This window comes from Euleptes europaea, chromosome 3 (assembly GCF_029931775.1).
Source record: "Euleptes europaea isolate rEulEur1 chromosome 3, rEulEur1.hap1, whole genome shotgun sequence".
NCBI classification, from domain to species: Eukaryota; Metazoa; Chordata; class Lepidosauria; order Squamata; family Sphaerodactylidae; genus Euleptes; species Euleptes europaea.
The window spans coordinates 56,719,545-56,724,798 of NC_079314.1; positions in this window are offsets into that span (position 1 = coordinate 56,719,545).

Sequence of the window (5,254 nt, forward strand, 5' to 3'; positions counted from 1 at the left end):
TGATTTAATTCCTAACTGGTAGAAAAGGAGGACTAGACATATTAAATAGTTAGGTTCTTTGGAACCATAGATACTGGGTAAAAGATAACAGTTCAAGTCCTCAAAGGCTCCATGCTACATCATTCCTCCAGCCACTGAAGATGGTCATGGGAACATCCTTTTAAAAAAATAAATAAATCCATTTTTAGTGTCCTGTGCTGATCACCAAAGTTTCATATTTATAGAATAGATTTTTTCTACTGCCTTTGGTTAGCTCAGCTGCACTTTTCCAGCACAGCCAATGTATATTTTATTAATTCTAATTTGAATGTTAAATGTCATATTTTGATGCACTATGCAGTGAATAGTGCTATAAAATGTTAAATATTATACACACCTACATCTAATACTATTCTATGAGGTTTTGGTGTCATAAATGTTTCTAATTTTATTAGGTAAGTTATATTCAAACTGTGCTTAATTGCCATTTTGGTGAGTAATACAAGTTTTGGTATTTGGGAATATCTGCTTAAGTTCTAAGGCTAAATGCAAGATTCAAGTTCTAAAGGGCATTTTGAGCAGCCAACAAACTAAAATAATAAGAACAGCATAATAATGTTTGTTTCTATAAACAGAATAATTTATCCAAATATGCACTGCAGGCAAATGACTTTTATTTGATCTTTAACAACCCAGCCACAAGTGTGTTTACTCAGGAGAAAATACCAATGAGTGCAGTAGAACAGATGTAAATATGGTTAGGATCTGGCTGTAAATCAATCTGATTTGATTATATATCCTTCATTAGATTTGACAGAACTTGCAATCATTTCATACTCTTTGTAACAACCAGATTACTTGGGTACTTTGACATACTTGTAACTTACGGTTTAGATCCTACCACGCAATAGCAGAAGTTCTGTTTAATACAGTTCTGTTTGAGCAAGACATTGTGCAACACCTACTGTAAGATCAAGCGTTGTTGTTTTTTATTTCCTAGCAGTGTTGCTGTGTACAAAAATCAAATGGCAAAAGGCTATTTAATGTAGTCATTATAGTCCAATTTGGAGTATCTATATGATTTGACCAAAGAAGGTCATTATCAGGGGAGGGGTTGCTGAGATATACACTGCACAAGTGGAAATGCAAAATGGTACACAGTCAAGCTCATGCAAGGGCTATTTGCGATGACCTTCTTATTTTTCAGTTTGTGCAAGAGATCCTGCACGATCAAATACTTTCCATGGGGATCCAACCCAAGACCGTAGTAATGAAGAAGCAGAAATATAAGCTGTGTGAGCCGATGTAAGTAATTGCAAAGGGATGCATGTTAGTTCAAAATATCCTAACTTTACGTATGCTTCACTGATGGCTGTGACCCCCAGCAGAGAGATCTCAGGAATAATAGTTGATAGGTCATGAAAACACCAGTGTGCAGCAGCAATGGAAAATGCAAATCCCATATACAATAGTAATCCACAACCTTCTTTAGTCTGTGGGCTTTTAAAATAAATTTTCATAAGAGTGAGTGTGCACCACCACAAAATGGCTGCCATTAAAGGGTGAAGCCAACAACATAATGGATACCATGGAGGCTGAGGTCAATGATCAAATGTTGGGAGGTTTGAAGCTAAGGGTTTTGTGAAAGAGATGTTTTAGGAAAGAAGGAAGTGGCCACCAGGAATCACAGTGCTGGGCACTATGATGTCCACAGGTGCCACACTGGAGAACACTGATATACAATGAGGTTGAAAATAAAAATGACATTATCATAATGCCATTATAAATTTGGTATGGTTATATTTGGAGTATTGTTCTGATTGCCTCGTTTCCCAACAGCTATCATACAGTCATAAAACATTCAGAAACCATAACTAAAATAATCAAGTGATTGGAGCATATTCTCTATGAGGAATAGCGACAGCACTTGGGGATTTGTAATTTATGAAAAATATGTCAGGGGGTGACATGATAGAACAGAAGTTTCCCTATTTTATTGAGCCTGTGGGCACTTCTGTAATTTTGAGAACTAGGTAGTGAGTGCCACAACAAAATGACTCCCATATGTGTTACGCCAATTAAAGAGGTCTCCCTTTATTGGGTGAAATTAGCAGGAGACTGGTAGAGCTTTGCAAGAGGTTGGCGTGGGGAATCTTTGAACCAAATTTTATGTGGATGAGCTCATCAGTGGAAGAGGTTCCCAATAAAGAGGCTTTTTATGAAGTTTAAGGGTTTTATTAAAAATAGTCAAATTCCTTTGCACATACACACACAATTCCCAATACCCACAGAACTCAGAAAGCAAAGGTAGAAGGGGGTGGACCCAAGAATTAAAGGTTCCCAGGGGAAATTATATTTACCTTCCGGGGAGCGAGGGTCCAGATAGAGGCAGGTGTGTGGAGACAAGAAACAACGAGAGCTACTCGCAAGGAAAGGAAAACGATACACACAAGTACCATGGCTGACATTTTGGATCAAGGAAAATGCTAGCAATTTGCCATGGCAAAAGGGGATATATTTATACCCAGGAGAGGAGCTGGAGGCTTGGCAACTGGCAATGTCTGGAGATGGCATGTCATTGCCAGTGGACAAAGGTTTGATTGCTCTAGATTGGATTAGGAGTTGAAAGGAAAATAGCCAGGAGATGAGGCAGATCAGAAGCAATACCCAGGTACTTTTTGCTAAGTACCTTAGAGCAGTGGCTATAGAATTGGAGATGAAGGTGAGGCTTGGAAAAGGTCTGGCAGGGTGAGTCAGAGGGATTGACTAGCAATTTGGTGAGATTATGTGTGTTCATCCTGATTCTCTGAATGGAGTTGTGTCCTGAGGAGATTTAGCTAGGTGTGTCTTATCTGCTTCAGGAGAGCTAAAGAAATGCTAAAGAGGTCTGGCCTTTTGTCTCTTGGTGTTTCCAGGAACGCCAGATGTTCTTCCCAAGGGTAAACATGGTAAACTGCCTGAACTTGCCCAGTCGGCTGCCATAGCATGGCACAAACAAGATGGATGCCAGGAGACCCCTTTTTGTCACTGGTCAGACAGCAGTGTTCCATCTTTGCACACTGTCTCCAATCCTGAACACCTTGCTGGTTGTACCATGGTAGCCTAGGGCTGTAAGCATACCACAACATCGATGGCTTCTGTTAGAAACAAGTGGCTGGACCAGAGAGACCCATTGGTCTGGTCCAGCCAGGCTCTTCCTATGCTCTTAGGTTCATGTAAGACAAAAAGCATGCTGCTTGATGAAATGCAAGCATTCCTTATTGAATGAGAAAGACGGGAGTTGTGTTTAGTTCTGGCTCAAACCTTGTCTCCAGTTGTCACAGCTGTTGATTGGACTTTCTATTAACTTTGACTCTCTGCAGTGCTATCCATTTTCCATATATGAGAATGCTGTAGAAAACCCAGGCACCCAGTCATTCATGCAACTAAAATGCTTGTACCTAAGAACATTTGACCTTAAATAATTTAGGACCAAACCATTACTATGTCTGAGAACTTTTCTTCATTATATCCCCCTCTTTCCTCAAATATCACAGACTAGCATAAATAGGGTTAGTCCACTTGATTATTTTAGCAATCCTTCGAGATTAGAGATAGTCACATGTCCAATGACATTTCCTGTGTGCTTCACCACTGATAAAGACTAGGGATGCATGAACACCTGCCCATTTGGCATACACCGTTTGGTGGTTGCGAACAGATACCTGATTTTTCGACAATCAGTTCTATACTTCAGCAATCTGTGGGTATTTGGCAGGTGTGTGTGTGTGTAAAGTGCCTTCAAGTTGCAGCTGACTTATGGCGACCCCTTTTTGGGGGTTTTCATGGCAAGAGACTAACAGAGGTGGTTTGCCAGTGCCTTCCTCTGCACAGCAACCCTGGACTTCCTTGGTGGTCTCCCATCCAAATACTAACCAGGGCTGACCCTGCTTAGCTTCTGAGATCTGACGAGATCAGGCTAGCCTGGGCCATCCTTACTACCCATGCAGTATAGTGCAATTTGGCTTTCCCCCCCATACACATTCTCACTTAGCCCAATTGAGTTCTGTCCCCACCCCCATCCACGCTGCGTAACTGCTTTGCTCAGCTGGCAGTTGTTTAAATAGAGAATTAGATCACACACTAATCCTAAAAGTTAGTAATCAATAAATGCTGTGTTTGAGTAAATTCCTATCTTTTGGTGTAGAAATTTGCACAATGCAGGAAATTCATAACTACCTCCCCCCCCACACACCCAGTGACCGCTACTCCATGCCCAGAAGATGGCCAAGATGTCCTCCCTCTCATAAACTGTCTAATGTCATAGAATCAGCATTGCTGACAGATGGCCATCTAGCCTCTGCTTAAAAACCTCCAGGGAAGGAGAGCTTACCACCTCCCGAGGAAGTCTGTTCCACTAAGGAACCACTCTAACTGTTAGAAAATTCTTCCTAATGTCTAGATGGAAACTCTTTTGATTTAATTTCAATCCGTTGGTTCTGGTCCAACCTTCTGGGGCAACAGAAAACAACTCGGCAGTCGGCACCATCCTCTATATGACAGCCCTTCAAGTACTTGAAGATGGTTATCATATCCCCTCTCAGTTTTACTTCCCCTCTTTTTATAGACAAAATTGGCTCTGTTACCTGTTTACTGAACTAATTAAGCTTCTGCACTGAATCATTTTAAACTATGTATAAGCTACATTGCCTCCCTAAATAGCTTCTTTCATTCCATTGAAGTATTTACGTGAATACATGAATGGACATTGTGGTGGAGGGGAGCAGCCTTTTAAATTCCTCTCTTGGAGTGTGTTACATTTTCTATAATGTTTACTGTACTACTTCAATGTTTTGATGCACCATTAAACTAGAATTTAATAGCCAAAGGTAAGTGGTAAAAAAATGGTAAACAAGAATTCAGTAGGCATCCCACCCCCATAAAAATACTGGCTGCAATCCATTACTAGATAATACACATCAGATGCATTGTCCAGCTGCCTTTTTGACTCTGGTTGTTTCACAATAAACATCTGAACCAATGGCCAATTTTTAAAATACTGACACTGATTTTAAAAACACTGTGGTAATTCAGTACTGGAAAGCTGGTAGCAAAACCCTGATTCCTCCATTATACATCTTTTGCTGAGTTGTAGAAAGATGAGGTCAGTCAATATGTGGTGGTGAAAAGTGCCCTCAAGTCACAACCAACCTATGGCAACCTTGTAGAGTTTTCAAGGCAAGAGACGTTCAGAGGTGGTTTGCCATTGCCTTTCTCTGCAGAGCAACTCCTTGGT